The following is a 12,252-nucleotide window of genomic DNA, read 5'->3' on the forward strand; positions in this document are numbered from 1 at the left end:
TGGTGAAAGCAAACAAAGCAGATGAAGGGAGCTAGGATCATTAATTCCACCACTAACCTACACCATGTATTCAACGACTACATTCTTGTTCTTGTGATGACATGGGTTAAGATGTGGTCTGCCCTATGTCTAAGAAGTTTCTCCACTAGAGAAATCATCCCCAATAAGACATTGCTCCATAGCACTAGTTATCTGGCTAAGTATAACTAGTCTAAGGCTCAACATGGTCTGGTTTAGCATGATTGGTGGCTGTGTCCACATAGAGATATTCTAACTACAGTGGATACATGGCATCCACTGTGAGAGCAATTTGCAGACATGCCAAAGTGATTATCTCCTAAACATTTTTAACATTCAAGAATGCATATTCACATCACACAGGATAGCAAGTTAAGGCTTCCTTAAGACCCTAGCAATTGAAACTAACACATGATAAAACTGAAATTAAAATTGGAATTAAACTGAAATTAACCCAATTAGGGGGTATCTCGGCTAACCAAGAACACCCTTCTCTCTACACATCAATTGCCTTTTATAGTTTTACAAAATATCCCCAAATTTCGAAACCCTAACTTGCAAACCCTAATTTTTGAATTGAAAATTCCACTCACCTAATCCCTGAATTGATGTCGACCCATGCCTATTCTCTCTTCTCTGCTCCTCTCCATGTCTTCAATTGCATCTTATAGCCTCACCTAATTTATTGATTTATCACCTAGGGTTTCAGTGGTGAAAAATCAATAAGTTAGATGGCTATAGAGGTAGGGGAGGTAGCTAAGGCGTGTAGGTGGTGTTTGGTGACAGTGGAGGAAGTGGCGATGGCAGGGTGGTGTGGTTCAGCGAGGTGTAGCTGGTGGAGGTGATGGAGTTGCAGAGCAGCTCTCTGCAACAGGGTATGGAGGAGAAGAGGTCGAGTGATTTTGGGTTAGGGGGCGTTTGGCTAGGGGTATAGGGTGTTCGATACTTGGGTGTTAGGCGGGTGCAGCGAGGTTTGATGATCTGCGACAAGGAGCGATGGATGGGAAGATGGTAGGTGGATCTGACGGCGATGCGGAGGAAGGCGATGAGCGACCGTCGGATGAAGAGATACAACGAAACGAACGGTACTTGATGGAGTTAGGTACTGTAGTGTAAGGCGGAGATATCAAACTTCGATGCACAGCAAGGGAGCGACCGTCGGATGCTTCTGAGAACTGATCTGACGGCTGAAGACGCAAGCGGGTATGGATTTGGGTTTTAGGCTTTTGGGTATAGAATATGGGTTTGGGAAATGAGTTTGGGCTTGGAAAACCTTGAGCCCACTTCTTCTTTAAGAACAACTTTCTTCTTCAAGCCCATTTCTATCCTTTTTTTGGTCTTCCGCACATCACTCTTCGCGGCTTCCTTGCGTAATTCCTCCTGGCTTTTCACTATTTTTCTGCTCTTTTTGCTCCGCAACTCATCCAATCTTTATTTATTACCTAAAAATGCAAAATTAAGTAAGAAAAATATTTATTCTTGAAAACAATGAAAATACAGAATATGGGATAAAATGTAGAATTAATGCACAAAAGATGAGTTAAATGCCAAGAAAAATATATAGAATATGCACTTTTTAGCACTCATCAGTAAACAGTTTCATCCTACTCATTTTCAAATACTTTTTCTTATTTTTAATTTACATCAGGATGCATCCAGTTTCATCCTCGCTATTTTTTAAGTTTAAGCCAGGATGAATCCAGTTTCATCCTTGCTATCTTTTTTTTGTCCATTCACCTGTAATAATTTTTACTCGTCCGTTAGAACCATGTTTTGAAAATATTTGGACAAATGACCCATTTTCCGTTTTATCATGAGCCTCAATATCATTGTTCGGAAATTAAGTGTGATTTCCTGTGTTGGGCCTCTTCGATATTGAGATGGGTTTTCTATTCTAGATTTCATAGAGTTTAGGAAAGAGTTAGTTTCCTAGTCGGAGACCAACAATTCTTCGAAGTTATGCACGAGATGTTTTAGATTTATGTTCTTAAATCTATGTTAAAGTATTCTTGATGACTTGCACGTAATATCAAGAATGTGCCTGATCTTGGAAGCATGTACCACGGTAATATGGGTATTCACACGGTATATATTCTAAGCGAGCATGTTGGGTGTGATGGTAGTAAAAGTATGTAAGATTGGTGATGGCTTTGAGAATCACTTAAAAGATTAAGCCTGTTAATCACAATGGAGATATCTGATGGTTTATTTCAGATACACGGTAATCACGACATGTGCTGGAGTATGATATTGAAACTAATTCTTCCTTTCTGGATTAGGGTTCAATATGTTATTAGCTTACTGATTAGGTGGAGCTAATGGTGATTCTTCTGGATGGTTCTCTTGGTGATCAATGGTGGAGTCTGTGCAAGGATTCATTGATGGTGATTAAAGATTTTCATGGTGTTTGTGAAACGTGGCCAGTTTCATAAGTGTTCTTCACGAAGGAGATGGTTTGAAGACTTTTATCAACGTTATAGTGTTTTTGGTCGAAGAGATGGTTCTATGAAGATGGAAGTTCGGGTTTGAGCTTCAAAACTAATTCTACGGGTATATAGAGATGGTGTACAACTCTGGTGGAAGATGGAGGTAATTTCCTGTGATCGTCTCATGCTTGATAGCATAATCCGAGGTGGAGATTGTTAGGAAATTAAGTGTGATTTCCTGTTTTGGGCCTCTTCCATATTGAGATGGGTTTCCTGTTCTAGATTTCATAGAGTTTAGAAAAGAGTTAGTTTACTAGTCGGAGACTTGTGTTCTCTATATATAGGACTAGAATTGTAGGTTTGTAGACATCCAACCTAGAAGAGTGGTAGAACCTTGTGCTTAGGTTTTTGGTATCTTTGTTGGGAGGATCGCGTGCTACTGTGAAGGTCAATATTGGTGCGAGAGAAAAACTTGTAGAGAGAGGATTTTGGTGTTCTAGGGTTTAGGGTTTGGGGCTTTTCCCTAAACCTAGTGTCTAGTGTTTCCATGTTTCTCCTCTGTTACTAGCGACTACGAAGACGGTGTAGAAGAGAAGATATGAGGCTGGTTTCGAGAATGGTTTAGAGAGTTGGTTTCTATGGTTTCTTCAATGGTGTTCTTAGGTATGTCTTGTTAACTCTTTGATATTGTCTTGGGTTGCGTAAAGAGCATGTAATGGTCTTTGATTTAATGGAAGTTTTCTGGTGGTGTTGGCCGTGAATGTAACCTGTAAAGATGAACCACGTATATCTTGTGTTGTGGATTGTGTGCTTCTTTATCTTCTGTCTCTTTCTAATTATTTCTCCCATATTTGGTTCAAATCACCAATTACCCTTTGTGATCCTGATTTCCGCTGCGCTCGGAATGCCAATTTTCCCAACAATTGGTATCAGAGCCAAGGATGGGCTGGTGTGATTGAACCAGGAATTGAACGATGATTTATTGTTCGGGTGGAGAAATATGTTTTGAAGATAATGTTTCAACCGGTGATTACACAAAGATGGATTTGTGATGTGATTTACAAATCGGAGGTTCAACTTGGTAGAAGTGTATGTTCTTTGTTTATTTTTATGATGTAGTATGGGATGCAGAATAAGACTGAATGAGGTGGAATACATATTTACTTCTTGAAGAGTGTTAGTAATCTTACACTATAAAGAATGAGTTACAAAGTTTGAAGAAAGGATGAGGGTTGTGAGGTCTCATGTAGAAGAATGACCAGCAATTCTTCGAAGTTATGCACGAGATGTTTTAGATTTATGTTCTTAAATCTATGTTAAAGTATTCTTGATGACTTGCACGTAATATCAATAATGTGCCTGATCTTGGAAGCATGTACCACGATAATATGGGCATTCACACGGTATATATTCTAAGCGAGCATGTTGGGTGTGATGGTAGTAAAAGTATGTAAGATTGGTGATGGCTTTGAGAATCACTTAAAAGATTAAGCCTGTTAATCACAATGGAGATATCTGATGGTTTATTTCAGATACACGGTAATCATGACATGTGCTGGAGTATGATATTGAAACTAATTCTTCCTTTCTGGATTAGAGTTCAATATGTTATTAGCTTACTGATTAGGTGGAGCTAATGGTGATTCTTCTGGATGGTTCTCTTGGTGATCAATGGTGGAGTCTGTGCAAGGATTCATTGATGGTGATTAAAGATTTTCATGGTGTTTGTGAAACGTGGCCAGTTTCATAAGTGTTCTTCACAAAGGAGATGGTTTGAAGACTTTTATCAACGTTATAGTGTTTTTGGTCGAAGAGATGGTTCTATGAAGATGGAAGTTCGGGTTTGAGCTTCAAAACTAATTCTACGGGTATATAGAGATGGTGTACAACTCTGGTGGAAGATGGAGGTAATTTCCTGTGATCGTCTCATGCTTGATAGCATAATCCGAGGTGGAGATTGTTAGGAAATTAAGTGTGATTTCCTGTTTTGGGCCTCTTCCATATTGAGATGGGTTTCATGTTCTAGATTTCATAGAGTTTAGAAAAGAGTTAGTTTCCTAGTCGGAGACTTGTGTTCTCTATATATAGGACTAGAATTGTAGGTTTGTAGACATCCAACCTAGAAGAGTGGTAGAACCTTGTGCTTAGGTTTTTGGTATCTTTGTTGGGAGGATCGCGTGCTACTGTGAAGGTCAATATTGGTGCGAGAGAAAAACTTGTAGAGAGAGGATTTTGGTGTTCTAGGGTTTAGGGTTTGGGGCTTTGCCCGAAACCTAGTTTCTAGTGTTTCCATGTTTCTCCTTTGTTACTAGCGACTACGAAGACGGTGTAGAAGAGAAGATATGAGGCTGGTTTCGAGAATGGTTTAGAGAGTTGGTTTCTATGGTTTCTTCAATGGTGTTCTCAGGTATGTCTTGTTAACTCTTTGATATTGTCTTGGGTTGCGTAAAGAGCATGTAATGGTATTTGATTTAATGGAAGTTTTCTGGTGGTGTTGGCCGTGAATGTAACCTGTAAAGATGAACCACGTATATCTTGTGTTGTGGATTGTGTGCTTCTTTATCTTCTGTCTCTTTCTAATTATTTCTCCCATATTTGGTTCAAATCACCAATTACCCTTTGTGATCCTGATTTCCGCTGCGCTCGGAATGCCAATTTTCCCAACAATTGGTATCAGAGCCAAGGATGGGCTGGTGTGATTGAACCAGGAATTGAACGATGATTTATTGTTCGGGTGGAGAAATATGTTTTGAAGATAATGTTCCAACCGGTGATTACACAAAGATGGATTTGTGATGTGATTTACAAATCAGAGGTTCAACTTGGTAGAAGTGTATGTTCTTTGTTTATTTTTATGATGTAGTATGGGATGCAGAATAAGACTGAATGAGGTGGAATACATATTTACTTCTTGAAGAGTGTTAGTAATCTTACACTATAAAGAATGAGTTACAAAGTTTGAAGAAAGGATGAGGGTTGTGAGGTCTCATGTAGAAGAATGACCAGCAATTCTTCGAAGTTATGCACGAGATGTTTTAGATTTATGTTCTTAAATCTATGTTAAAGTATTCTTGATGACTTGCACGTAATATCAAGAATGTGCCTGATCTTGGAAGCATGTACCACGGTATTATGGGCATTCACACGGTATATATTCTAAGCGAGCATGTTGGGTGTGATGGTAGTAAAAGTATGTAAGATTGGTGATGGATTTGAGAATCACTTAAAAGATTAAGCCTGTTAATCACAATGGAGATATCTGATGGTTTATTTCAGATACACGGTAATCACGACACGTGCTGGAGTATGATATTGAAACTAATTCTTCCTTTCTGGATTAGAGTTCAATATGTTATTAGCTTACTGATTAGGTGGAGCTAATGGTGATTCTTCTGGATGGTTCTCTTGGTGATCAATGGTGGAGTCTGTGCAAGGATTCATTGATGGTGATTAAAGATTTTCATGGTGTTTGTGAAACGTGGCCAGTTTCATAAGTGTTCTTCACGAAGGAGATGGTTTGAAGACTTTTATCAACGTTATAGTGTTTTTGGTCGAAGAGATGGTTCTATGAAGATGGAAGTTCGGGTTTGAGCTTCAAAACTAATTCTACGGGTAATTTCCTGTGATCGTAATTGTACAACTCTGGTGGAAGATGGAGGTAATTTCCTGTGATCGTCTCATGCTTGATAGCATAATCCGAGGTGGAGATTGTTAGGAAATTAAGTGTGATTTCATGTTTTGGGCCTCTTCCATATTGAGATGGGTTTCATGTTCTAGATTTCATAGAGTTTAGAAAAGAGTTAGTTTCCTAGTCGGAGACTTGTGTTCTCTATATATAGGACTAGAATTGTAGGTTTGTAGACATCCAACCTAGAAGAGTGGTAGAACCTTGTGCTTAGGTTTTTGGTATCTTTGTTGGGAGGATCGCGTGCTACCGTGAAGGTCAATATTGGTGCGAGAGAAAAACTTGTAGAGAGAGGATTTTGGTGTTCTAGGGTTTAGGGTTTGGGGCTTTGCCCTAAACCTAGTTTCTAGTGTTTCCATGTTTCTCCTCTGTTACTAGCGACTACGAAGACGGTGTAGAAGAGAAGATATGAGGATGGTTTCGAGAATGGTTTAGAGAGTTGGTTTCTATGGTTTCTTCAATGGTGTTCTCGGGTATGTCTTGTTAACTCTTTGATCTTGTCTTGGGTTGCGTAAAGAGCATGTAATGGTCTTTGATTTAATGGAAGTTTTCTGGTGGTGTTGGCCGTGAATGTAACCTGTAAAGATGAACCACGTATATCTTGTGTTGTGGATTGTGTGCTTCTTTATCTTCTGTCTCTTTCTAATTATTTCTCCCATATTTGGTTCAAATCACCAATTACCCTTTATGATCCTGATTTCCGCTGCGCTCGGAATGCCAATTTTCCCAACAATCATTGCATACCTTTCTTGAGTGTACATATCGATATTCTTATCACATAAGTAAAAAAATCTGTCTAGCTAAGTGCACCTAATTAACTAGGAAGTGAACAGTCCAAAATGCCATTTGTCGTGTACAGTTCCTAGATAGGGTGCATAAGCCCAACTCAGGTAAAACATCGAGCAAAAGAATAAGCTCGGACAAGTAGATTATGAAACCACTATAACAAACTTAACCTATTGTGGCAACCAATGATTATGAAATAAACCCCTACTAGTACCATGATATTCATATCTTATATTCAAGAAGTCTATTGCTGCATCCATTCTCTATTATTGCAGCAAGAAATTATATTTTTTTACCACATTGTTTTTATATTGTTGCTACATTTTTATGGTAACAGGTTCATTTTGTAACGGTAAATTATAGCTTTTAGTTGCACCTGATAACTATTTCGACTAATTTTTTCTTTTACAACATATAAATTAAAGATGTGACAAAATATATAGTGTAGCAATAGGTAGATTTTCTTGTAGTGAACGCTAAAAAAGAAACTATTTTTTTTTTATCCATAAAAAGAGAAACTAATTACCAAATGCTTTAATGATGAAAAGAAAGCTTATGAACTATCAAGTATCAACATCAAAAATGCATTGTATGGTTATTCCCATTACAATAATGCTCTCATGGTGAACACGCTCTTTGTGCGTTCCTTTTTACCAAGAAAGAAGATTAGTTCAATATTGCCATCCTTATTGCGCCAAAGTACGCCAACTGACTGAGGTGAAGTGGAGATTACCTTTGGTTCCCTTTACGCTCATCGGGTTAGGTGGTTTTGGGGAGCTAATCCATACCGTTTAGACCGCGAGTGCTGCAGACATTTGATGTCCCGCCGGCATGGCCAGACCCCCTCAGCGTCCTTGTTGTCAAGGAAAACATTCTTCGCTCAACCAACTATACCGACATTTCGGCTTTCCATCTCGCTTTTAATCTCCGCACTAATCCGCTTCTCAAAACACGCCTACCTTGTATATCCCACCCGGCCGATGCTGTCCAGTCCGGAACAGCCAACTGACGGAGGTGTCAGCACTTATTCGGTTGCTGCTTTTGAGCAGTTGGTACACTTTTTTTAGCTGGAGATTGGAGATTCCTTAGCTTGAAACGGGGCTTAGAGCGTGCCTGATAGGCCCAAAGCATGAGGTAAGGTAGGTAAAGTTTAGGGCACTAACAAATTAAAAATAGAAGAACAAATTAACAATAGAAGAACAAGAAATAGTTACTAGAAACTTGAGAAAAAGATTTAAAGGCATGATATAAAATTACTTAAAAGGAACCATTATTTTGATCTCCACTTGGTCTGCTTTCAATTCTCTAGTCTAGGGCAACTTGATTGTTAGATATTTGGAGTTGTTGGAATGTTGTTTTCTAGTCGTCTTCGGCCTTGCAAACATTTTTTCCTTTTCATGTAAATTTGAGATTCACACTTGGTGCGATGGGCTAATTTTAATGAAAGGCAACTACTTGTGAGTCTAAAGTGTCAAACTGATAAAACTATATTTATTGTGTGAACTGCCACTTGGCACCATTCATAGCTTGTAGTAATGACTGGCCGAGCCAAGAGCAACACACACTAAGGACCTTCTCACTATAATGTCCTTTGAATGATTTTTTTCTTTTCGTTTGACAGATCCTCAAGGCTCAAGTAACCTAGCTAGTTACTTGTGCAAACACAATGGGGGCTAGCTCAGTTTGCCTATTAGTTGTAACTTTCGTTTTTGAAGTTAGCAGATTGAGTTCCCATTTTAGATTTTGTTTGTATTTGGGGTTCTATGAATAATATTTACTAAAAAGAATTGAAAAATAAGGATTACTGTTTGCTCGTACTTACCATTTATAAATATTAGGTGTTTCCACGCACAACATTTTGCAAATTGTTGTCTACACAAAGAAATATTTAAAATATGTGTTTGCCTACTTTTCAGGATAATATTATTTAATACTAAAATACAGGGTATTTAAGGTATTTCATTATTTAATCTTTCAATTTTGTCCTTTCTCACGTTTTCATTAATAATTATGATTAATTTAAATGATTTCTGTTTTGTAGGCAACCCAGTCAGGATTCTTCCTACTATTAAGGGTTTAACAACAAATAGATACAACTCTTATCATTTATATTTATCATTTATATATATTGCGATTCTTATCATTTTGATATGAAGATCAAATACAAAAACGAATGTACTGCTTCGTTCTTAGTTTTGCATCCGTTTCTGCGCAAACGTGGTATTTTACCGTGATACTACTTAAACTCTTTCCATACATCCACTTTTTTCGTCGATAACAAAAACTCCTTCTGCATCGTCTGTTCTTTCCTCCTCACCTCCACCTTCACGAGATTATAATTTCACCGATCCATATTATTACAGACCTCAACAACAACAACACCGTAGCCATTAACTTCACGACCTCAACCACCATCAACACTTTGAACCTTCTCCAGCACCACCGTAGCCATTAACTTCACGACCTCAACCACCATCAACACTTTGAACCTTCTCCAATCAATTCATTAGCGTAAAGTTAAGAGTCAATACAAAAACATGAAAGATCTAGCCATCCTACTGATCTAAAATTACTGGTTTAATTTAAATTTTAAAACGAGACGGATTATGCAGTTCAATTACAAAAACAACCAAGTTTGACTGAAAAGTCCTCGATTTTTACCTCATTAGATGACCTTCTTGGAACAATTCATACTCCAACGTAATCTTAAGTCATTAACTATCAAAACATGAATTTCAGAATAATTCTTAATTCTAACATATGTTTACGCAAAAAAGTAAAATAAAATGACTCACAAATATGTTTATGCTTTAATGTAAAGATAACCTGATATTTTTCCATTGCTGAAACAAATCCATGTATGCAGGAGCAAAATAAATTGCAAATACAATTTCGTTTTTGCATAAAGAAAACAAACCGCAAAAGCAAATCTGTGTTTGCATACAGACCACAAGCCACAAAAGCGAATTCGTTTTTGCCTTAATACAAAGAGAAAGCCGCAACTATTCACCTAGATTTCAACCACCTTTATTCAAACCTCCCCGAAAAATTAGGTCAAATTGAATACCTAAAACAAATAAACTAGAAAGACCCGGTGGCATATTTTCATTAAAATAACCATTTTATTTTCATTTTGAATTTTGAAAAATGGCAAATCAGTAAATAGATAAACAACTATGGTGTTTTGAATATTTAAATCTGTTGACCGGATTAGGAATTTTAAATTATGTGTAAACTCTTATTTTAAAAAGATTCATGTGTAAAGACTGATATAAAAATTCTTATTTGTGCAACACTTATAACCCCTATTATTTATTTATTGATAACCAACAAACTAAACAAAACCTAGGACCTAACAAAACGGAGGCAGGCCCTTCTCTGTGTATCAGCAAAAAGTTCAGCTATTACAAAATCCAGAGGAGTAGCCCAGAATTGATCAAGATTATATAGTTAATTGCGTTTTTAGCCAAAATATCAGCCACATAGTTAATACCAAAATATGGATTTTAGCTACCAAATGCATGAAATACCAAGGGCTTGGACTGATCTTGTTACGTAGTTGAATTGCATAAGTAGGGCCATTTTCACCGTGCACAAAAGTGTAACCCAATTGAAGGGAAAGAAGTAAGCCTTGCAGAATTGCCCATATTTCTGTAAATCTGTTACCATTTTTATAAATATGGTTTGTGTAGCAGGCCAAAAACCGTCCCGTAGAATCTCGTAAAACACCTTCAATTCCAGCACCAATAAGAAGTGAAGCAACACCATCAGTATTTTGTTTAATATAAAGAGCACAAGGTGTTGTCCAAGAGACAAAAATCTCTTAATGTTTATCTGTATGAGCAACAGACGACATAACGGAACTACATTCCTCAGCAGCCCGATAAGCCCTGCCCAAAACGAAGAGACCCTTAAAAGGGACAAAGTGAAAGACTAGCTCATTCCAAGCGAGCCAGACTTGCCAAAGTATAAAAGGAAGCAAAGTCACTCCCTGTAGACCATTGAAAGAAACATCAGTAGCACAAATATTGACAAGCCAAGAGGCAGTAATAAGTTCTAATTGAAACTTAAAGTCGAACTTTAAAGCAAGAGTATCCCAGATTGGTTGAACCAACGGGTACTGGAAAAGAGGTGAAGTTCAGTTTCAAAATAGCTATGACATATAGGGCATCCTAGTGAAGGTCCAACACCAAGGCGATAAAGAGTCTCATTGAATTGAACCTTATTATGGGCTAAAATCTACAAAACAACAAATATCTTTTGGCTTTCAGTAAGGAATCTAAGGATGTATTTTTCGAGACAAGTCAATATGATATAATATTTTCTCTTTTTTTGCTTGTTTATCATTTGCAATAAAAAGAATTCACCAACTAGAATAAATGATACAAAAATATTGCATAATTCAGGATAGGAAGAAGAACGAAAAAAAAAAAGTAGCATACATAGTCGCTAAAAAAACACTACATCCAAGCTGAAGGGTAACAAAAAAAAAAACAACTAGTCGTCCATAACCTGAAAATACACGATCTCTAAAAATTCCTTGAAACGAAAGAAAAAGTTAAGAATTAATAAGCATACAATTGAAAAAATATTTTGAGTCTTGTTATTGACCTTGTAATCTTGGCGTTACGTCTTCCCGAAGGATTGTTGTTGGTAAAAAGTCCCGTAGTTGATCAACCTGTTTAATTGTTGTTTGAGAGAAGTTACCAAGATCGAAAACAGAAGAGATGCTGCATGGCAAGGTGAAATCCTTGTTCATAAATTATTGCATAAAACAAGTCCAAAGTTCAGTAGTAAAACTACAGTGTAAAAGAGGTACTTTGTTGTTCTTGGTTCATTGCAGAAGACACAATTCTAATACTTTTGAAAAGACATGTTATGCTTGGAAAAAAGCTTGTTATAAAGAAGACACCTAAGGGGGAAAAAAAGAAACTTTTCAGAGGAAATTTTTGTTTCCAAAGAAATCTGGAGATATGTAAATGTGAATTTATGTGAGTAAATGTTAAAAAAAATTATATAATTGTTTAAGTTTATTGTGTTACATGGAACAAAGATTTAATGGAGAAGAAACCAAAATAGAAGAGAAGGAGAATCAATAGTATATTTCTCATTGTGTTTTCTTCTTTAAGTACATGAGAAAGACATAAAGCAAAGATTCCTTAGATAATACATGTGTCAATGAAAGAAGAGGAAATGCTATATGTGTCTAGCATGGAGAGAGGTGCACATGCACCTTGATACATGGGTGGTCAACCATACCACTAAGTGGTTCACCACAATACACTACAACAATAACATCTTTTTATTATAAATTTTGTAGGACTATTAGGATCTACG

This window comes from Papaver somniferum, chromosome 2 (assembly GCF_003573695.1).
Source record: "Papaver somniferum cultivar HN1 chromosome 2, ASM357369v1, whole genome shotgun sequence".
Taxonomy (NCBI): domain Eukaryota; kingdom Viridiplantae; phylum Streptophyta; class Magnoliopsida; order Ranunculales; family Papaveraceae; genus Papaver; species Papaver somniferum.